The following is a 25,473-nucleotide window of genomic DNA, read 5'->3' as shown; positions in this document are numbered from 1 at the left end:
ACTACTCAGAAAATAAAATCAGGAAAAATCAGGATTTGAGGGTTACTAAGACACATTGGTAAGAGTAGCATAGTAAAAAGATGATTCTGGCTCACCCCAGTCTAGAAACCTTTTTTTTCTTCTTCATCGAATAATGCCTACTACTCAGAAAATAAAATCAGGAAAAGTCAGGATTTTCAGGGTTACTAAGACACCTTAATGTTGTTTTCTTGACAACAAATATGAGATATAATGCAGTTTATATCAAATTTGAAAAGTCAATTTAACAATAAAATGTCATTTAGTTTTCGATTATGGAGAGCAGAAATATTTGCAAAGCCCATGCAGCATTATAAGATAGCCCCATCAAAATACTCATCAGGAAAATTATAGAACCACCATCTGATCATAGTATTAAGATATGTTTAAATCTAACAAAGAAACACATTGTCGAATTTGGTTCAAAGAAAACGAGAGCCTATCGGCTCGGAGTCTCCATGAGTATAATTGATTGAATGTCCCTTTGTTCAAACATCTGATGGATCATTTTGGAAGAATTTTCTGATAGACAATGAACGATTGGAGGATTGGATGTCCGATCCTTTCACAAATGTATTTGAACATGCAGTAAGAAACCTTCTGGCTAAAAAGAGACACCAAGTATCTTACTTTATGGCAAAAAAAAACGAGCGTTACATAAGGAATAAATAATATTTCATCTTATATAATAATGTCCCAGTGCAAGTGTGTTTATACCATCAGCACAATAACACTTATCATCAAAATTGTTTAAATCTCTTTTGGTAATTTGGTCTGTTACAACAACATGTTTATAAGAACTAAAACCTCTTGTTGTTATCAAATCAATTTTTTCTCTTCATTTCCTGTATAATGTTTGTTTATAATGCTCAAATCGCATTTTGTTTTTGACATAATTGTTATTTAACCCCTTTGCTTTTTATGTTTTATCGTTTCCATCATCAGTTAATATTACATACATCTTGCTACGTAGTCCGACAAACTCACAATTTTGAAACTAAATTCATCCTTAAATTTTCCAATCACCTTGTTGGTAGAATCATGAAAAGGATTATCCAGTGAAACATCAGAAAGATCAAATAATTCTTTGTTATCATAAATACATGTATCCTGGAAAACGTCATTACTGCTGCAATCGTTTCCAACAATTTCACAAACCAACGAATCAGAGCCCGTACACATTAAATTCCCATATGGCATTGGTTGTGACATTGCAAAGCCATACAGATTATTGTGTCAAGATAGATGATGTGCTTAATTTTTCAACATCAAAATGTTTGAAGTACTTGTTGTTAGCTGAGGCATATTTATTTTTGTTCTTATACTGATACCTCCTCTAATTTTGTTTTCAATGAAGTTGTACATATCTGGGTCTTTTAACAATTCAAGGCGAATCTTAGAAAACTTCATCAAGGGCTAGATTGGGGTGAGCCAGAATCAGCTTTTTACTATATTACTGCATGTATACTTAAATGATGCAGGTATTCTTAAATGATGCACTGAGATCTGTGTTAAAATTGTGGAAGTATTTACATGTGTACATTGGGAAGACTGTATTGCTAAGAGGTGTGACTGTTTCCACAATGTGGTCACTAAATATCAAGCCTCAATTTAGTATGAATAAATTTATCTAATTTAAAGGTGGGCATAATGAAAAATTAATATTGATGTATGCATCAGAATCAGATGAGATTATATTCAAATATGTCAAGTCTATTTGAATTGGTTTAAGCTCAGTGCATTTTATTTTGTTAATTGTATTGGACTGCTCTGGTGACGGAAGTGGCTGGAGCATCCACATCGGATGCAGGAGGTGGTGGGTTTGAACTCCAGCCGAGTCATAACAATGAGTATAAAAACAGTTCAAACAGCTGCCTTGCTAGGCATTCAGCATTAAGAAGTTAGTGTTAGGACTGGTCAGTCTGATGTCCGGATAATGTGACTAGGTGGGACATCACGCTACATGTCTGTGGCATGATGCCCCAGTGCTAGACATCACTATAAATTGTAACACTGCAGACATCGTAGTGATATGACTGAATTTTTTTAAAGATACATTAAAAATCCAAATCGTGTCATTTTACTCGATCTTGCCAAACATTTAGTGTATTGTCTGCATGTTTCATGTTCTGGCATATCATGTGACCTTGTTAATGCTGCTTAAAAGAGTGCTGAAGTTGTTACAACTTCCTTTGATATTCTGTACCATGTATCTGCTTGAATATATACATGCTTTGCGATTGAAGCGGGACAAATAGGGAATACAAAAGGATAATTCTTTGATAGATATGCTTCAAATAGATCATTTCCATGGTGAAATGTAGTATATAGCATTTATAATATCCTTCAAATATTCTTTGTTATGAAAAGATCTTTATTTTTATTACATAAAATTTCATGTTGCATCTTGTATAAGTTACCAACCATTTAAATTAAGGACGTTTTTACTTCCCTTATTTCTTTTTAAACCACAACCAGTACTGACTGCTGCTTTAACCAAATAGAGACTGCCTAAATGTACTGAAAGCCTATTGGTAATATACAGTAAACACAAATTATCTAAAATCAGCGTTTCGCTACCAATTTTTTTTTTAGGATGAAGCAAACGGTGTGCAAATTCTATCTTTTAACCAACTGTAAACATCAAGGTCCACCCCTTACATTGTAATACTGATAGAAATACCGGATATGTAGCCACAACAATACTCATAAATATACGATACAAAGGGTATACAACTACTAATGCCTGCGTAAGTACATTTATGGGCATACAGAGTACTATGTTCATGCACCTGGACATTCATCATAATAACATATATTTAGAAGATGAACATTATATACATATGGAGCACAGACCCTTTAACCCCTTGCTTGGGCAGCAGACTTCAACAGGCTTTGTCCTGGTTTGGCAACCTACATTTTTAAAAATACGATAAATGCCAAATGGTTGGTAGAGATAACAGAGAATATATTATTGAACCACTCTGTACATAAAAATGTCACTCTTCTTCAGTAAACAAGAGGTAACAGACAATAGCTTGTCTTAATCCCAAAAACACTGGAATACACATTGGCATGAAGGTGATTTTTGTGACTTTCTTTTCAACCATGGGGGAAAATTATAGGGTCAGCAATGAGAAACAGAGACAGTTGGACAACTGGAAACATACGTATTTCGGCCTATTAAGACATAACCTTACTGGTTACCCTCTGTGTAAAACTCCCTCATTTATAACACACTGATACACTTTAATGGCACCCATGAACTAAGGCTGCAATGTCTGCACATTTGTTTTGGTTTAGTTCACTGATTTACTGATGATACAAAATATTTAGACTACATTATTTTGCCTTTACACAACAGGCTGATTTACTGATGATGCAAATTATTTAGACTACATTATTTTGCCTTTACACAACAGGTTGATTTACTGATGATACAAAATATTTAGACTACATTATTTTGCCTTTACACAACAGGTTGATTTACTGATGATACAAAATATTTAGACTACATTAGTTTGCCTTTACACAACAGGCTGATTTACTGATGATGCAAATTATTTAGACTACATTATTTTGCCTTTACACAACAGGTTCATTTACTGATGATACAAAATATTTAGACTACATTATTTTGCCTTTGCACAACAGGAAATTTACTGATAATACAAATTATTTAGACTACATTATTTTGCCTGTGCACAACAGGCTGATTTACTGATAATACAAATTATTTAGACTACATTATTTTGCCTTTGCACAACAGGCTGATTTACTGATAATAAAAATTATTTAGACTACGTTATTTTGCCTTTACACAACAGGTTGATTTACTGATGATACAAAATATTTAGACTACATTATTTTGCCTTTACACAACAGGCTGATTTACTGATGATATAAAATATTTAGACTACATTATTTTGCCTTTGCACAACAGGTTGATTTACTGATGATACAAAAAAAGAGCAAGAAAACAGTCTTCAGGGTAAGGTTCACCCAACCTGGGCAAAGAACAGTAGGGGTTGTAGCTGGAGATGGCAAGACACATAAGAGATTCCATCAAGTTGTTACTGAGCAAGACAATGGTCTTTGCAACTCAAAATACTTGATCAAGTCTGCTATGTTAGAGTCTGCACTGTTGGGTGGGCCTTTCGAAATTTTTTATGTTAATTAGTACTGCCCTATAGCCATTGATAGTAGAAACCAAACAATGTCTCTCTTCAAAAAGGATGAAAATCATATCAGCCAATGAACAGCTAGGATTCATGTTTCCCACTGCAGCAATCACAAAGATTCCCCACTTGGCATCATAGACTTTAGACACAGAATATCTCCTGGACTAAATCATGCATTTGGCAACATTGCTTGAAACTAGTCCTGTCAGCAAGATTGTTTGAGATCAGCCAAGTGTGATGGTGGAAAATATGCAGGCTATAGTGTAGGAGACAGCCCTTGTTCTGCAAAAGAAGGTCCCTCCTCTGTGGTAATGTTCTCAGATGGTCTAGCACCAGGTTGAGAGGATTGCTGAACCACAACCATTGAGGCCATAGAAGGGCTATCAAAATTACCTAAACAGTGGAGTTCTTACTTTGTGAAGTGCTTGTTGAATCATGCTGAAGGGTGGGAAGGCATAAGCAAATAAGATGATCCCATTTCAGGCTGAAAACATCACTGCACAGGCCCTCTGGTTGGAAACAGGTGGAATGTAAAAGGGGAGCTTGTTGTTTAGCCTTGTCATGAAAAAGAAATATGCAACAGATTGATGTAGAGACCATTCTGTGAGGACTATCTTTCCCTCCATTGACTGACTGTCTAAAACAATATTCTTTATGCTAGAAATGTGGCAGATTCTAAGGGTAATCCATTTCAAGGCTGCCCAACAAAGGAGGTTCCAAACCTCCTCTACTTCTTGCCTGAGATATGCTACTACAAACATGTTGTCTGAGAATACCATCACACAGCAACCTCTTATTGTGTCAACACACCTCTTAAAGGCTAAGAACACATCCTGGATCTAAAAATTGTTGATGTGGAGGACAGAGTCTTGCTCATACTACAAACCTTGAAGAATCAGTCCTTCCAACTCAGGTATGTGTCCTACCCTGAATCTGATGTGTCTGCAACAGAAGTGGGGTTTGAAAATATGCATGAGAACTCCAGTCAGAAACTGGTCCAAATTTGTCCACCAAATCAGACAGTGATAGAAATCTAGACAGAGAGAACTCTGTCCATTTAGAGGGTCCCTGTACAGTTTCTGGCAAACTGGACAGGATGCAAGTACAATTTGCTGAAGGGGATCCATATATGCTAATGAGCCCAAAAGAGAAAGAAAAGGACAAGTCAACAACATGGTACTGGCTCTAAGTGCCTCCAAAAGGGTCAGGACCTTATCTGCTCTTTCCTGAAGGGTATGGACTAATTCTTTGTTCTTGAGGAAGTTCATTGACATGTAGCCAAATCTTGAGATCAAGCTTTAATTTCTCTAGTTTAGTAAAAGAACCCAGCCTGGCCACTGTGACCTAACAGCGAGACAGATCTAGTCTGAGGGACTCTAGGTGGCCATTGTTGATCAACCAATCATCAAAATGTTGGAAGACTGAGATCCTTAGTGACCTTAAGTCGAAGGCAACAACAATAATGAAAGATATGGATGCAACCGTCTGCATCCTGAAGATCAATAAAGACTGCCCTGTTTTTAGGTCTTATGGCATTTCTCACAGAAACTGTTGTCTCCATCTTGCAAGGTTCTTCATGCAGAAACCTGTTTAGAGGAAGTTTGAAAATTAGATAATACTTTCTCTCCTTTCTTTGGCACCAGGAAAATCTAGGAATAGAAGGTCGGAGAGTGCTCTCTGAATACTCTCTCTACTGCATCTTTCTGGAGAAAGGAGCATACATCTTCCTTTAATTGCACCATATTCAAATGCCAGATGAACAAAGTGGACCTTATGAGAGGAGAAACTCTCAAAATCAAAGCTAGTATCCACCTGTCATAATAGAATTGATCCAGCCAACTACCAAGGGGAGCTTTGGATTGGGGCTGTTGCTTTGACTTGGGCTGCATGGCTTCAAAGAATTTCACCAACAGACCATATAGCTAGTTGGAGTCATTTCACTTCTTGGTGAATTTCAACATTTTAAAAGTCAAAGGAAAAGATCCTGGTATCAAAATACCTTATAAGTCACTGAGGGAATGAGACATCCACAGAGAATCCTGGTATCAAAATACCTTATAAGTCAAGGAGGGAATGAGACCTCCACAGAGAATCATGGCCACCAGGTAAGCAACCCTCAGTAGGTTTTACTGTGCTCCAGTAAAACAATAGATGTTCTGCCAAGCAATCCCCTGTGGGGTGGGGAAAATTGATAAAGCCGTAGACAAGTATAATAGATACCTAGATGTTTTGCCACCAGCTCCAACAAATAATGAAGGGCAACTGGTGACTGAGATTACTCCTTCAGGCTGCTGAAAAGAGGTTGGCATGCAATGCTATAGTTATTGGTGACCTAGCCTTTTGTTCCAAGGTTGCCAGTGTTTCAGTGGAAGGTGGGCCCAGAGCAGGGTCCAACATGTATACTTGTAACACTTCAGCTAAAGTTGGAGGTTTAAAGGACCAGGAAGGGTTGTGAGCTCTGTAGCTAGCTGCAGAAACCAAGTATTTTAATGTAGAGGCAGGACAGTTCATTAATCATAGCTGAGTGAGCAGAAACAAGAGATCTGGTCAAGAGTTTCCCCAGAATGTTTCTCCAAGCTGGAAAGAATTTTATTGTTATCAAAGCTTGAAGGTCTTAGACACAGACGACTGACAAAAGTTTGTAAACCCATGTTAACTGCTTTGTCAAATGACCAGATCACTTCTTCCTCTGCCACCTTGACCAACAGAATGGATGAAGCATGGGATCTGAAGGGAGTGGTGCCACCTCAACCTGTTCTGTAGTGTGAATCTACAAGGATTGAAAGAACATATTCATCCTGTGACCCAATGTCTCTCTGTTGTGAGGAGACTTGAGGGTAAGATGGACCCTGTCCAATAACTCTTCATGCTGAACTGACTAGCTATCCCTAGTAGCAGGTGGGCAAGACCAACTCTTAATCCTCCTCGGGGTATCAGGAATAAAGCCTATCCCCCTCCTCAATGTGGTCCACAGCCTGCAGCATCAACCTCTCTAGCATGTGGCCAAAGCCCCGAAGTCCATGGCTGAATGAAGGGAAAAGGGTCAATCACTTCCCTGTGGTGAAATAGGAACTATATGAAAAGGGAGATGCAGGTACATGTACAATCCTCTTCCTTAGTCTGTTGTCTGTATGCCAATTCTCAATTCCAGGCATGATAAAACATTAGTCTGGAGTGAAGGGTCTTCACCCAATCCCTATCCCCACACCGAAAGGGATTCAATGGATGGTAGCTGGTATTCAGAGACCAAAGTTGGATACCTGGTGTCCACTTACCAGAGCCCAGTGCTCAGTAACTCATCACCAATGACCAGTGATCAATCAGTCAATCAGTAGTCAATGACTGGTCAGGCAACTTAAATCTGCAGGAGACCCAGGGTGTGGGGGGGGGACTCACTCTCACCCAGCACCAAGCTATGGGCAAGTAGAGAATACTCAACTCATCCCTCACATGAACTGGCGCAACTCACTCTGCATTATGGAACCAAAGAGTGTGCTGCTCCTCCCTCACAGGATGGTGCAACTCCTCTGTCCAAGTGGGAAAGAGAGAACGCTGCTCCTTCCATGCAGGAATAAGTCTACATTAACTTGAAGCAGCAAGAACTTACCCTGTCCATGTGGTATCAAAGAATTAAAAAAAACACCAACCTTAATGCAAAAAGGGTCCGCAATGCTAAGCTGAGTACTGTAGATAGCAAGAATTAAAACAACTAAAGATCAAACAAAGATGAAGTTATTCAAGGTTATTAGAGAATGATAATTAGCAAAAACCCATTTTTTAGATTGCTAATAAAAAAAATACTATCCTATACTTCTAAGAATGAACTGGTATTCAACTGCTAAACACTAAAAGGAAAAACCAGCATGTGACCTTCTTTTCAAGACAAAAATCACCCAATTTTCATTAAAAGGAATGTGAATTCCAATGATTCAATATTGAATTAAAACAATAAAACAGAATCAAGATGAGTCCACAGACTGAATTCTACATGGATAGAGATAACTAAATACCTACCCAAGCTGTGTAAAGGAATAAAATAATTATCCAACACAATAACAGTTAGTGTACTCATATCAATGTAAGATATAATAAATGAACTAGAAAATATGCCAATGACGAGAGAGAGAGAGAGGACAAATTTCTTGACCTAAGAGTGAGTTCATGCAATAAGAATGACGTACATAAAGAAAATGATGTAAGACTCCAAACATGGCAATTTTCTCTTCAAAGAATTTTGAGCAGTAGCAATGTCTGCAATGAGACAAAAATAATGGATAGTTTACATGGGCAAGGTAGATACAGGTTGGTCACTCTGGAATCCAGAACATTCTCAACCACCCTATGGGAGGATTAATTCTCATCATGTGTTTGAAGGTATTTTCCATCCTAGAAAAGAGTAAGCTTTGCAACAGCAACAGGTTATGTATTACTGAAATCAAAATATGCCAGAATAAAGGATATTGCACAGAACAAGTCCAGTCTCTGAAATCAGTTGACCAACACTGTGACCCAAAGATGTTTTAAAACATACTGCAATAAATACAAGAAATAAACAAATTTATTGTAAGGATCTTAAATTATCAGTGAACCAATTATGCCCATATTCCAGGAACCATATGACAAAATATGGTCCACATTATTTTAGTGAGCAAAACTGATTTTTGTGGGCTTTATAACTGAAATATGCACTTTTAATGATTTAAAGTTCTTGAATTTAAAAAGCCAAAATCCAGCACATTCAAGTTTTTCAATGAAGCATATGAGCCAGGTAAAGAGGGAGTTCTGTAGATTTTTGTCTGCTAATGTACTGTATGGCCAATTCAAGACAAGTGATGCTTTCCATTTTAAAATTGCAGACGATCAACCATAATGATTTCTTAATCACCCTGCCAAAATTAAACACAATAATTTACATCTGCAGTACTGTATCTTGCTAAAGAAATTCTAAACAGTATTAATAAAGTTATCAATATTTCCATAATGTTAGTAATATCCCCATAGTTACCAGTATGTATGTATGTATGTATGTATGTATGTATGTATGTATGTATGTATGTATCAATGTAAAAGTTAAAAGCTTCTGTGATACCCACTGTCAAGTTAGTCTGGTTCCATAACTAATTCCACTGAGTATTTTAATAAAAACTTGATCTGAACCAATCCTTAAGATATTCATATCCAGGAGACTGTTTTCTTATTTCTGTCTGTTGTTCTGCAGTACATAACTTAAGGGTCATTTTGGTGCATTCATAATGGTTAGCAGATCTGAAACTAGTCATGCATGTACATGATGTTTAAAATCAACTGCCATAGTCAAGCACTTACAAAATGACTTGCAAATAAACAATGATATGCCTTAACTGATTATCTGTGAGATGCCTTGATTAGTTATCTAATTATCAAAAGCAATGTGCCAACAGCACTTTTCAGGATTGCACAGTGTTGGACATAATGGAGATAACTGTAAGAATTTTTGTATTCATTAAATATTATTCATTACACACATTTGTTAAAACATAAAACAAAGGGTCTATTCATATGCACTATTTTCATATAAAAACTACCTTCCTTCATAATTGAAAATTCCCCAAAACCCATTACAAAAATGCCAGTGGGAATTCTTCATTTATGTCAGGGGTACACAACCTGCAACCCACAGGCCACATCTGGCCCATGAACATGTTTTGTCTGATCCTCAGGGCAAATTAAAACAACCCAGAAATCTGGCCCATGAACAGTAATTATATCAAAGAAATTCGAAATCCATTGGGCTACTAAAAATAAAATTATAAAAACCTTCATGACAAGCAATGGTTTATTACAGCATTTATTAATGTTAATTTTGTTTACCAAGTCGCTGTTGTATAGAACATGTAGCATCATTTTTGCGGCCCTCGAGTGGTCTTAGAAAATGCAATCTGGACCTTGGCCCAAAAAGGTTGTGCACCCTGATCTATGTGAAATTTCTGGTGAAACCGTTGGCATAGTGATCTGGTCAGTAGGACATTGAGATAAGTATTATTCCTGATATAAATTCATTATTGTACTATGATGGCATCAGCAAAACAGCTATTGTTGCTTAAGTGCTTACTTAAGCAATCAATTCTTGGGGGACTACATCTGCTGTACATATGTTTTCTTTGGGCATTCACTTTATTCCATTCCGTTTATTCACCCAAGAATCTAATGTCAGCGCTATATGGCGTATTCAAACTAAACCATTGAGTGAAGTCCACACAGCTGCCGCTGTCATCCCAACCTTCGTTGGACAGCCCAGTCTTCGCTGGGCTCCTTCAGTTTCTGCTGAAGAAACGTTACTCAAGGGTTATCCATAACATTCTGTCAAGGAGTTTCACAGACCAGCTGTGACCTCTGTACAACCATGTTGTGCCATTCAGTAGCCGCTGAATCACTCACTGACAGAATGAACAAAACAGTTTATGAAACTGTTTATGAAACTGAAACTTATGAAGTAGCAGCAGATAGTCCTCCTTGGCAAACAGTATAATTATAAATCAAAACTTTAACTGGATCTGTGTTTTGTTGTGTATAAAATGTAAAAAATAATCATTGAACTATGAAAAGTAGGTCACAATAGCCATTTTTGCCCATTGTGAGTTGCACCAAAACGATGAATATGCCCTTAAAGTTTCATGCCTGTACATGTCACAGAAAATGAAATAAATGCAAAAAAATAACATAGCTGCACAAGTAGGTCACTGTGACTTACTTCAGCCCCTTGTTAGATGAATGCAAAAGATAATGTAGATTACTGTGACATACCATTGCCCCTTCCAAGATGAATATACTCATGAAGTTTTATAACTCTACATAACAGTATCAGAGAAACTGAGTTGAAATGCAAAATTTAACATGCACAGCAATGATGATACCATTAGAAAGGCAATCCCAATGTCCCTAAAAGCATTTAAAAAAGATGCATTATACCAGGAGTTTATTGCAGAATAATTCATCCTCATATAGTTCTGCTAAATTGCATTGGTCATGTTTTGCTGCTATATATCATGCAACTCTTTTTTTTATAATCACAGATATTGAAGAAACTCTAAAGCCCACCTGACTTTCCTTAAACCTACCAAAATTACATTTTCCATAAAACTTTGCCTGACATCAAGACATAAACAATGTGTAATTTTCCTGTTATTACATTCATTGCTTAAAATCATAAAATGTGATGTTTTGGTTTCTTACAAAACAGTACAACACAGAATATAAAACCTTTTCATTCTTGCATAGAATGCTTTTATAACAATGAAATTAGTTAAAGATATGTCTTTATAATGATAAAATAGTTCACATCATAGGGAACATTATTCTGTATCAAGGGTTTTAGGAAATATGTCATACTCTCACTATAGGACCTTTCATTATAACACTGTTACTGTTATAAGGCATGTATGGTAATGGCTTTCATTTCACTAAGTGACAGTAAAATTATATATACGATGTACTTCATTACAAAGTGATATCAATATAAGGCAAGTATACTTTACAGCTGCTAAGAACAGCATTATAATGAGGGAATACTCTTTAAGTAAATGAAAAGATCACATGAACAGAACAGCATTATAATGAGGGAATACTATTTAAGTAAATGAAAAGATCACATGAACAGAACAGCATTATAATGAGGTAATACTATTTAAGTAAATGAAAAGATCACATGAACAGAACAGCATTATAATGAGGTAATACTATTTAAGTAAATGAAAAGATCACATGAACAGAACAGCATTATAATGAGGTAATACTATTTAAGTAAATGAAAAGATCACATGAAGAGAATAGAATACAACTTTATTCATTTATCATTTCTCAGACTACTTGCATGTGGAATATGAGAAAACTTAAATTACATTTTTGTGAAGTCAGATTTAATTGTTGTGAAAACCAATGATTCAGTGCCAGAGAAGGACAATCGTTAGTTTCAAAAGCTTCATCAATTTTGGTCCAATGTGAAGATAGTTGGTAAGCAACTCAGTCTCATGAAAAATGGTGACAGATAAGCAAAATGTTAAATTTATCCCCCACTTCTGCCATTGCACATAGGTTACTTGTCCTATCTTCATATATTTTCCAGTGTCCTGATTCAAATGCTATACTCAGTTCAAATAAGCACTGCATGAAAATGGTTCTTGTAATTTAGCAATTTGCTGGCATTATTTCCCAGCATAATAAAAAGGTTTCACACAGTGAAGTAAAGAGACTATCTCTGGGGTAAGTCAATGTCCTGATTGTCTGTCTCAAAGGTAATACAACAACTGATTTCCTAATTGTGTTTTCTTCTGGCTGGACTATTATGGAGTCATGAAATATTGAACAAACAGAACATAAAATGTAAATCAGTAATAGTGTACTGGGTCTTCGAAAGTACAGTTTCTTCCTGTTAAAAATGGAAATTCAGGGTTAATTGACTGCTTATTATACAACAGTGAGAAGATTTAAGGCTAAGACGTGGTAATTAGATTTCTTTTTTGGTCTGAGGAAACCTTCACAATCTTAATAAAAATACATTATTTATGGAAGCCAACTGAATTAGTACCAGCCTATTTTCTCCTCACACCCTCTCTACAATCTACTTTTGTATAATATAATAATTATTTAAGACACATTCAAACAGAATCCTTATTTCTTATTTAACATGTAACTGAAGCCTTTATTTTTTTTAAACGCTTTGAAAATTGTAAAACTAAATTCCTATATTATGGTACAATTTGGAAATCAAATAGGTTCAATGAAGTTATCAATATACAGCTATCCCCCATTATAATAACATGCTTCATTATATTGCGATTCTGAATATAACACGGTACTACTATGGACCCCATTACTGAACTCATACCAATATAAAACAATAAGGGTTGAAAGAAAATAAGGGGAAACTTAGTTTTATATCTTCATTCTCTTTGCAGAACACCACAGTTTAACAAATTTTTATAGTGTCTGCTACAATGCAGTTCCATATATTACACTATTCTCAATATATCACAATTCTGCATATATTGCTGCACTCTGTATAATGCAGTTTGAAACAAAACACTATCACTGGTTATGGACCCTAACAACTGCATTTTAATTAAGGATAGCATAACATGGTTTACATATTCACCAAATCCGAACAGCAACTCAGAAAGAATCCTATAAAAGTTTTAAAGTATTTTACCTGAAAAGGTCTTAATTTGTTTAAATTTGCAAGAGGGAGAATGTACTGTATACAAAATTAATTGCAAACCCGGTTTTCCAAAATTCACTCTCAATTAATAATGCACTGTACACCAATCAAAAGTACTAGGAAAAAATCAAGATGTTTTTAATATACTAATTTAAAACAAACAAAACCTAAGGAATAGTGTGGAAGTTGCTCTTGTAAATAATGGCTGCCTCAAAAGCAGTTGAACCCCTCCTCCATGATGGAAAAGAGTCTATAAACAAAGGGCTAATGCATAAATCTTCCAAAAGTTACATGAATAATTGCTTGTCAACATGTGCATCTTCATCTTTGCTAGCTCTGGGTTACTGATCCACCTCAACCCTTGGTATATATGACTAACTGAAACCGAATCTACCACTCTTATATGCAAATCGATACCGCTGAAAGAAACTGATACAGTCAGACTGATCAATACATTTACTGAGGAGACAGTTGGAAATAAACATAGCATGCACTGCTGACAACCAAATGCAATATGTTAAGTTTCCCAAACTGAACTTTTCAAAGGCATCATAACTGTCAGGACATAACATGTCAAGCAAATAACATGATTTTTGACTCCCAACCCGCCCAATGTGTTAGTGTTTATAAAAGCACAACTTCCATCAATCTTATGGAGAGAAAAGAAAAAAAAGAAAGAAAAATATATAATTTTTTTTACACCATATGCCATTAACCTGCAAAAAGGATAAACAGTCATGACTGGTGCTCATCGATAACTATCGCCACAGGACAGTTTAATACAGATTGTTACAAAAGTGATTAAAAAGAAAGGGCAGTCGGAGCTAAACAACCAACAATGCACTGATTACTTAAATGACTGATAACAGCTTGTGTGATTTTGTGTTAACAGTCCTTTGAACACTGATGTGGGACTACAGCTTGTGTGATTTTGTGTTAACAGTCCTTTGAACACTGATGTGGGACTACAGCTTGTGTGATTTTGTGTTAACAGTCCTTTGAACACTGATGTGGGACTACAGCTTGTGTGATTTTGTGTTAACAGTCCTTTGAACACTGATGTGGGACTACCATTAGGGCAAATTTTATTTCCCCTGCAAGTGCCGCAGGATCCCATGAGATGGAATTGGTCACGTGATCAGTCAGTGAATGGTCCAGCATAAGGAGTCAGTACTTTGTGTTTTTCTAGAGTTTTAAATTTTTTGTGATTCCAGTAATTTACAGCTGAACTTAAATGCAAATTTGAAATTAGCATGGGGCAGAAACTTCCTCTACCATTTTAAAGGCATTATACAGTCATAACTGTACCGTACTTCATTGTTCCAACATTTTTGAGTGTTGTCTCTTGCACAGCTTTGCAAACTATCATTAAGGCAAATTTTTAGGTAAATACACAAAGTGGAATAACCCAATTTGCTTAAAGTTAGATGCTTGTTGAGAAGAATGTTGAACAAACAAAAGTTGTTGCACTGCCATAAATGAAAGCATTTAAGCCATCCTGATTAAATATCACTGGCTAATTCATGATCAGTGGCAATATTTCTTCCAAGTCAGACTTTACTCGATAATAAAATTATTTTGCAAGTTGGAACAGTATGGAAGCAAAATTCATTTTTGAGGGCAAACTGTTGAATGCAGCTGAGATTCAGGGAAGGAGGAACCATCTGTGAAGCAAGTAGCCCAGCAAAACTCTACATTTCAGAGTTGGTTGGAAGGAGACTGACTTTTTAAAGCTCAGTAGTATGGGAAAGCATTTTACATTCTATGAATAACACATTGACATTAGTCTACGAATAACACATTGACATTAGTCTACGAATAACACATTGACCTTAGTCTATGAATAACACATTGACATTAGTTATATGAATAACACATTGACATTAGTCTATGAATAACACATTGACATTAGTTATATGAATAACACATTGACATTAGTCTACGAATAACACATTGACCTTAGTCTATGAATAACACATTGACATTAGTTATATGAATAACACATTGACATTAGTCTATGAATAACACATTGACATTAGTCTACGAATAACACATTGACCTTAGTCTATGAATAACACATTGACATTAGTTATATGAATAACACATTGACATTAGTCTATGAATAACACATTGACATTAGTCTACGAATAACACATTGACCTTAGTCTATGAATAACACATTGACATTAGTTATATGAATAACACATTGACATTAGTCTATGAATAACACATTGACATTAGTCTTTATCGAGTAATGAATATGACATCTACTGACAGCACCCTACATAAGGATAATTGCAAAAAGAGCATTCTGAATACTCAAAAGAATTCAACAAGATCTTCAAGAAAGTTTGAACATTAGTACCATCTAGTCTCTTATGATGAACAGTTATGACACTAGCACTGGCATGCATCACCTTCAAATGAAACAGGATCTGCAAAGTCAACAAGACGTTCATAGTGTATTTCACTGTCCAGTGAATATTAAAGATGTATATTTCTTTATTTAATGTATGTGTGGTTGTGATTATATGAATGTGTGCACATATGTGCATATGTGTGCTGATGATATCTAACAATGTTAAGTCTATCAGCAACTTTCTGATTGGAAGTATATTAAATGCTAAAAGAAAACCCTATTTTATTTTCTTAATTTGAATGTACAGTCATTTTATACAGGCTTATAAATGCAGATAACTTGTTCTCATATTGTACATCGCTCATCTGGGTCATGCACAATGATCCCTCAGTTCACAAAGCACACTTTATGCATCTTACACCCCCCACAAAACTATCTATAAGGTTGGCAGGTAAGATACATTCTTTCTTCAAGTCAATTGACAGGTAAACGTCATCTAAGTCAGCATACTGAACACCCAACAGGTCATATAATGAGTTCAATTAATTTCACTTGTTATGGGCAGTAACTCTATTATCTACAAGAGAGTATTTGTCCAGAACATTATCCCAGCTAGCAACATATCCCAAGGGTCATTGTGGAACAAAATAGATCAATGACCTTAGGTTAGAAATGATGGCAAATCTTCTGATGATGACCATTATATGTACACTGCTTCACAGCAATCCGTATAAGACTGAGTGAGTAGTAATTTTCACAAAATGTTGTCATATATTGCACCCAGCTATAAGACCAAAAGGGCAATAACTCCTACCAAAAAAAAGAAACACAAAGATTTGTCAAAATATGCATCTTCATTTGATGACCATAATATGTACCAAATTTCAGAGCAATCCAAAAAAACAAGAAGAAAATCCATGTGCACAAAATTCTGTATTACATTATATTCACCTGCATGACAAAAAGAGCAATAACAAAAATTGCTATGGCACAGTGACTTGTCAACAAGTCAACAAGCACATATTCAATGATGACTATAAAATGTTCAAAGTTTCGTGGAGATCCATTCAAGTATATGTCTAGTAGTATTCAAAATATTCCATAACACACTTTGTACATACCAATACAAACAAGGGCAATAACTCTAATAAAAGCCATTCTGATCTGTCGATATGCAGATCTTCAGATTATGACTCTAATGTGTGCCATATACACTTGCTTGCAAGATGAGTGCAAATGCAAACAACATAGACCTTGATCTGACATTACATACTACACAGGCAGATCAGGGTCTACATTATCTGTTCTACTTATATACAGTATATACAGCACCAAGTAATCCATAAAAAACTTGCCAAACTACCAGTAGTTGCATTAATTCACAACAGTCTAACTGTTATACATTGCATTTGGCTGCAAAACACAATGCGTAATAACTGTAACAAAAATTATGAGAAATATGATAACTATAACATGTATAAAGTTTCAGGGAGATCAACTGAAAACAGGAATTAGTTGCATTCACAAAATTCTATAATATTACCACAGGTTTTCACACAGACATAATTTAAATGATTCTGATATAGTTTTGCCAAATTTTATTGCATAGCCCACTTAACCATATTTTTGTTGCAATAAATCATGGTGTTTTGCTTTCATAAATACAGCTATTGGATAAGACCTAATGACCACCTGACATCCCATAAACCCATCAAAACCAATTACAGAATTTATTTAATACATTTTTCCACACAGACCTGGCTAACATAAAGCAGTAAACAAGATGTCATTTTCTTGTTATGTGTACTACCCATTCATTGAGCAAAATCATGAAACTACCATATGTACTTGCTTATTAGACAAGTGCAACTGCAAATTGCCAAGACCCAGATCTGTCATCGCATAATGCACCATCAGATCTGGGTCTGTATGGTTCATTAGGAGTAATCAGTAGAACAAACAACACAGACCCTGATCTGCAAGCATGTTATGCTATGACAGATCAGGATCTTATTTTTTTGCAGATTGGTTTGACTTATAAGCAAGTATATGTGGTATATATTGTTGTACCAACATGTACAGGACACATTTTAATTGACCTTGCATTACTAAATGATAGAATATCTTTTCATTGAAAGTTCTGAAAGCATCAAGCTTGACAATAGCTAAATATGCGTCTTTACAGCAATAAAGTAAGTCACATCAGAATGCATATATCTGCATGCTGATGATGATGGACAATTACTTTAAAATGTGCAGACTTGGGCTTGCATGTCAAACCACAATCAAACCACAATCAAAGCATTCCTGTCAAACCACAATCAAAGCATTCCTGTCAAATGTGTGATCATGACCAATCATGCACACAAAAAATCCTTCAAGAGGTTTAGAAATTGTCAGTCAATGAATAAACACTTAGCCTTAACCTTAGTGCAAAGTTTTGATGGCTTTGTCCTTGACCCCAATTTCAAAGTGGCACGTGAGTGTATTACAGAATGAATTGTCCAAGCTTCATAATGATGGCAATATAAACAAAATCCATCAAGGGATTTTGGAAATATAAGGAAATGAAAAAATCAAATGTAGCACTTCATTTTTATGATCACCTCACCAAATGGTGACTGTAATTTAGAAATTTGCTGGCATTATTCCCTGCATATTACAGCTTTCAAAGCAAAACTGTCTCAAAGGTAAATACTACAACTGATTTCCTAATTGTTATTTTCTTCTGGCCTCTTTTGTTCTGGGATGTTAATATGTTGACAAGAAAAGCACTTAGCAGTATATCAGTAATTGTATATTGGATCCTAGAGAAGTTTCTTCCTGTTAAAAATGAAAATCCAGAGTTAACTGACTATTTATAGCAAAGCAGGAAGGTAATAATAGTACCGGTAATAATAATGCTAGTAATATTAATGCATTATTTACGTATGGCAACTTAATAAGTACCAAACTATTTTCCCTTCATGCCCTCTCTACAATCTACTTATGTACAATATATACATTATTTACGAAAAGTTTAACCTTATTTCTTATTCGGCTGAAGCATTTATTCTTAAAGGTACTCAGAGAATTTGACTGTTTTACATTAAAAAGCAAGATGTCCCAGACAAAAACCATTGATCCCTATTTTATGGTACAATTTGGAAATCAGACAGGTTCAATCAATTCAAGATATAACTATATATGGTTTACATATTCACCAAAAGGTAACTCAAAAAGAATCATATGATTTTTGCAGTGTTTTGTCTGAAATAGTATAAATTTGTTTAACTTTATTCAAAGGACAAAATAATACCCACAATTCATTGCAAACCCAGTTTTCCAAATCTTATTTTCATTTTATGACATAATGCTAAAACAACAAAAAAGTTGCAAAAATTATGAATTTATTCATATCAGGATTATTTGCTAATTTAAAAATATTAAAAAAGCTAAAGGAATGGTAAGCAACTTGCTTACATAAATAAATGCCTACCTCTTGCATGTCCCCCTATTACACCTATGATGGAGATGAGTCTATAGTCAAAAAGTGCATAATTCTTTGAAAATATTTTAAGTACAAAGGTCAAAATGCAAATCTTTGTCTACAGCTCAAAGAAACTAATCTAATCACATAGCTTGTTACATTTACCGAGGAAGATACCTGTGAATAATGATAACAGAGTGAATTTTGAAAGATGGCAACAGTGCTGAACAAATCTTTGATATATGGGCTAGGCCTGCAATAACTGCTAGCCTGCAATGGTTTAGCCATCCTGGTTTATGGCATGATTGATTTTTAATTAGAATCCATTGTGATAATGTTATGTATATTTGTTTTAATTTATATTTGATTTAATTTAATTGTTTGTATGTTTTAAAATCATTTTATTTTATTTCACTGCATGTTAAGTAATGAAATTTTGTTTACTGGAATTTGATCTCTTCCAGAAATTAGTTTGACCTGACTGTTTAGCCAAAACATCTAAAAATAGAACTTTGTATCTGTCTGCTGACCTAGTTCCTGACCTTGATTGAGAATCAAGTAAACAACATTCTAATTGTATCTTATTCTAAGAGTAAAATAATTGGTTTTTGTCAAGGTCATACTGGGAATACATGACTTTAGATGTAAACAGCTTCTATTATGAAATTTACCAGAATTGCACAGTAGTCATGTTTAATACCTTTGTCTATAGAGAAATAATCTCAGTCGGGCTTCCAAACACTGGGACGTAATGTGTTTTGTTTTTTCTGTAGTGACCAGTTGAGTTATATTTTAAATTTTCTTCGAATTATTTGGATTCTAAAAGAATAATTCTTTTTCCTGGAAATATTTGAGTGCTCATACAAAATTCTTAAACAAAGACATTCCTTAAAATTTTATTTGCTAGTTCAAACACTGGAATATTGTTTGTGGAACAACAAAGAACTGTAGACACTACAGCACTATACTGGCTATAGTATATGTCATCACCTTCCATTTTGGATATTTCATCAGGACTTGAATTTGAACTCATTAAAACATTTATTACTAGGACTTCTACAATTTAATTCATGGATTATTCCTGGATTATTTCTGGATTTCATTTCTTAACACCATAAGGTCATATTTTTTAATTTTTACAGTGTTTTTCCAAGGAAATAAATTATTTGTTAAATTTTTCAGAGCTTGTTGTTTTCACTCTTTCTTTGTTACTGTTTATTAGAGCCTAAACACATAACATAAGAATAATGGTAAAACAGAAAGGCAAGGTTAATTTGGGGTTAAGTAATGGAGAAATGACAAAGTGGAGACAATCCAGAGAAAATTTGTGCCATTTGAAGTAAGTGTTATAAAATGAGTTTTTCCAGAAATATTTATTAATAATGTCAGAACAGAGAGATTTTTTTTACTTCAATGAGCATGTTAAATTTTTGGTGGTTAAAGTTAATCCTGACTGGTTAAGTTAAATGAGAGGGGTGAAATTCATTGTCTTAAGTAATTTCCCTTGCAACAGTAGTCAGTTTCTGTGGGATGCCAAGAAGCTGGCTCTGGGAGATAACATTTCTCATTATAAATTGTCCAAAAGGGACAGGTGTCTGGAAGTTAAGGAATCAGAATCTTAAAGGGGAGAATATCTCCATATATCTGCACCACAGTGGGAAAAGGGAGCAGACAATCAAGTTATGGCTGATGACCTAAACTATGCTGCAGAGAAAAGAGGAAAAGGAATATGGCAACTCTGACCTGTCACCAGTACTGACTTTGAAAGGAATGGAAGTGACTATACAGGCATGCTGATCATTCAGTTGATTTCATGATGAAATTTGTTGTACTGGTATAACAGAATGGCTAATTGCATTTCTTATAAAAAAATAATATTTTGTTTCTAAATAAAAGTGTATCAATCAATGTCATGTTCAATTTCATTTTGTTTATGTAACTGATTAAATAGTTATATTTAAATACGGGGGAGGGGGGCCTCATGTTGTTTTATTCTATATCTCTGCTCTGATCACTTTTATTCCATCAATTAATTTTATATTTTATTTTATTAATTACTTGATCATCTCCTAATTAATGATAACCAAACAACAGCCATGTAATAAGTGTTTCCCACAACAGGCCTCCACAGACAGCCACTCATGTCACATGTAAGATTTGCAATCTAACCTTTCACATATTTTCTTTAGAGCGAAGGCATATGATCATGATGGGTGTTGTCATATTAAATACCTAACAAAATAATGTAGTGAATTCTTTTGTTGGCCAGTTGATTCTTATTGCCACAATAACTCCACAACCCGGTAATTGTTTAAAACACTATTTCATCCCTTCAAAACATGCATGCAATTGCAGAACAAAATTCTTTCTTCATGGACAATGGATCTGAAAAGGATATGATGGATAGAAAATCATAAAAAAATATCAAGATACACCAAAGTGCTAATTTACATTATTCAAGATATTCATCAGAAGCATCTACCAATTGGATTTGGTAAAGAAAACATTTATAACTTGTTTCATCCTGCTCAGCCAAAACAACTAAAAACTGAAGTCATGACCTTTGACCATCAAGACCTTTGACCTTAAAATCAATGTCAGAGTGCAGACTATCACCTTGCTCAGTGGAAAGCAACCAGATAAAATACCTGGTTTAATATATACTTGTATATATACCAAACCATATGAACTCAAATTGTCTTACAATATTTTATGAACCTCTAGAAAATCTGGCGCATGTTGTGGTCAACACATACTGACAAACTTTTGCACTTTCCTGACTTCTTAAGGAATAACTGTCATCATTTTTAACTAAAGCTGGATGGATATTAGTACATGTACTAATATTAATATTCCTACCTTCTTTCACTGGTGATCTATCCAAATGTCAGTCAAGGCTATAACATCATAACCAGATGTGATATATAACATCAATGGATCACTGTGAAACTTTCATATATCCAAAAAATTTGATGTGGCACATGTCGCTGAACACTTTACAGCTAAATCCATATCAAATATCAACATGAAAATGTAATGGGGCAAACTGAATTTAATTATGTAATACTTAACCATTGCTATTACATAGGTTTCTCTTTTTTCATGTCAAAAAACCTCATTCCTTTGATGTGAATACACCTTCCCATGATGTGGAGAATTGTTGATAAGACTGGATCCCCATATGCACCTTTCACACCCATGTGCAGAAGTGTAAACATTATCACAGGTGATGATTACACCAGGACATCAGAGCCAGTTGAGGAAGGCATTCAACAAGATGGCGACTTGCAAGTATTGCAAAGTTAAAATTAGTTTTGCCCTACACATGAAACAACAATACATTACCCTTCACTACTGCATAGATGAATTTGTCAGTTTGGTTGGTAATAAGGGTGATGTGCTAAAACTGATCAAAACACTTTACTGAATGTTGGCATCTCTCTGAACCACCCATTCTACCATAACAATGGGTCCCAGGGCAAAACTGCCTGTGCTACATTGTGCTAATCAATGCAGGTAAAAAGAGAAGGTAGAATGTGGTAGCCAAAATGATGTCTTCATAACGTCCTCCATGGAAGAATGATAAAATATGTCCATGAAGCTGCAATGCCTGAAACATCATGGGCTTTTAAGTTTCATTACAGAAAGGGACTCGTATGTTCTCTTGATGGTAGTGACAATAAACCATGACATGGTGGAAGCCTAATTATCAATGGAGCCACTCAGATGAAGGAAAAGACATATCCTACCCTTCCCTTTCCTTGTAGAGGCCTCAGATAAAAAGGTAGCATATAATATGAAGAAAAAAGGGGTTTGCAACCAGCTTTACATAGTAAGAATAGAATTTTAATAGCCAAATTCACAATATAGGAATGTGAATTAGAATGATTCATAATGAATAATATAAATCAAGGTGAATCCATAGACCACAAATATGCAAGAGAAATAGAAAACTCAAACTGAATAGAAAAACTTCTTGATTAGGGTCAATTCCAAACAAAAATGATGCACATAATAAAACTGCTACATTAACCTATGAAACAAAGGCAATTCATCTCTAATGTAAATTAAGCTGCCAATATAGTCTGCAACTGAAATAAGAATGAAGAACTGTCTGCATAGGCAAGGTATATGTGGGGTGGCACCCCCCCCCTTCAGTTACATAGTGGCATTGTGTTCTGGAATCTTGTTGTTCACTCTAATGGGAGGACAAATTCAGGCTTACAATCACTCACTGGAATTTCAAGTAAAAATGTCCCATTTCCAATAATCTCACATACTTCAAAACGTTCATGCCATCATCGCTATCATCAGCCTGTATCTGCCAAATGGAATCATCATCTGAAGATGAATCATGTTAGAAGTCTGCCATTTTGAGTTTTCCAGGTAGTACATGCATGTGCTTTAACATGTCTCACATTCATATACGCATATTTTAACATGTCTCACATTCATATACACATATTTTAACATGTCTCACATTCATATACATATATGACTGTGTTTTCCAGTATGGAACAACAGTGAAGGATAACTCAATCCTGCCTCACATGTGACCTTTATTCTAATTTGTGGACTGCTTACACCTTTTACTGTAATCAGTGTATACAATGTAGCAATAATTTCCCAATTTCAATTATCACTTGAATATTCTCTCACAATAATAAAAATGGACATTAAAAGTAACACATTTACATACTAAAACGAGCAGTGATTGAAGTTAAGTGTTCCACAGATAGGCTGTTTAGCACTGATTGACCTAGATAAATGTACAGCTCCTTAAGTTCATTTCAAGTTGTAAAAGCTATTTACAACAATGTTACTTTTTAAAAAAATTCATACTCTCATTATTTATCTTTAAAAAAATAAAACTCTAGAACAAAGCTTAATTTTAGACTATTTCATTATTTTTGTAATGTTGTGGATAAAGGTAATCTTAATTTTTTAAACTGTTCACATTGGTATTATTGTGCAAGCTACACATTTATGTGCATTACTGTACCAATTTCAAGCACTGTTCTTTGAAGGCTAAAATGTATTTAAACTTCATCAATAGTTTACACTCAATTTTTCTTTGTAAACCTTCAAGTTCTGTTTTGGAGAAAGGAAATTTTCTTTGGGTGTTCTGTCATTCAGAAGTTACCACAGTATTGATCATATCCCATTTTACTTCAGTCCTTATGTTTTTGTTTAGAAATGTGACCAAAAAAGTCCAATATTATCCTTCAGTGTAGGAGAGGAAACTGCCACTCTTGGGATCAAAATTACGTGCCAGACACTTGGCAGTTTCGTGTCTGAAGCAAAATTCTGACCCTCAGGGGGTTATATTCATAACATACAACAATGTGAGTGACAGATTCTATTATTGTAAACATCCTTTGTTAAATGTATGGTAGAACTACAACAGAATGCTTGTTCCAGCTGAGGTACCCAAATGCAAAACCAATTGCTTACCTGAACAGGAGCCCCTAGAAAGGATTAATGCTTTACTTGCTAAAAAAACTTCTGGGAATTAAAGATAAGACCATTTCTTCTTTTAACTGCCACTTGATGAAAACCATCTCCAATATTCTTCAGCAATAACAAGATTTTCAAATAAGCTGTTATGGTGGACATACAGGCTGTTAGATTAGCACCTTTTTCATTTAGGGCAAAGCAGACATCGTTAGAAGTCTTGTGGTATAAACCCCATCCATTCAGGGGGACTACCAGATGTGTACCATTTCTAGTTATGACCAACTAGAAATCATAAGAAGTCTTCTGGTGAAAGCACAATGTTAATATGACTAGCTATTCAAGAGAAATAGCAGTAATCAAATTTTCCAAGTGGTTACTGTGATGACTACACTTAAGTCAGAATGGCACCATTTTATTTACAAACAACTTGACAGTATAAGAAGTCTTTCAGTAAAAACCACATGCTGATGTGGTCATTTATTCAGAAGAGGTAATGATAAGAGTGACTTGAGTGGTACCATTTTCATTTAAGACCAACCAGATATCATAAAAAGTCTTTTAGTAAAAGTGCCATCATGATATGAACATCCATTCAGGAGTAGAGATAACAAGATTGTCAAGATGGCTGCAGTAGCAGTCATACTGGAATCAGAGTGGCACCATTTTTTACATCTAACTTCAACCAGATATGTAAAAAAATCTTTCATCACAAACCAGTGAACTACCAATAACAAGATTTTCAAGATGGCTTCTGTGCCAGCCATATTAGATATCACATTGGCACCATTCTTATTTA

General features: G+C 35.0%; 1 protein-coding gene across 1 annotated transcript in view; it reads right to left on the bottom strand.

Annotated features, from left to right (window-relative positions):
• The window catches only part of LOC149785785 (uncharacterized), a 398,918-nt gene that overhangs the window by 216,611 nt on the left and 156,834 nt on the right, over nt 1-25,473 (bottom strand). The window lies entirely within an intron of this gene.

The sequence above is a fragment of the Sinohyriopsis cumingii genome, chromosome 13, assembly GCF_028554795.1.
Source record: "Sinohyriopsis cumingii isolate HCF-2022 chromosome 13, ASM2855479v2, whole genome shotgun sequence".
Lineage (NCBI taxonomy): Eukaryota > Metazoa > Mollusca > Bivalvia > Unionida > Unionidae > Sinohyriopsis > Sinohyriopsis cumingii.
Note: the sequence above shows the minus strand (reverse complement) of the source record. Positions and strands in the feature narration are given on the sequence as shown.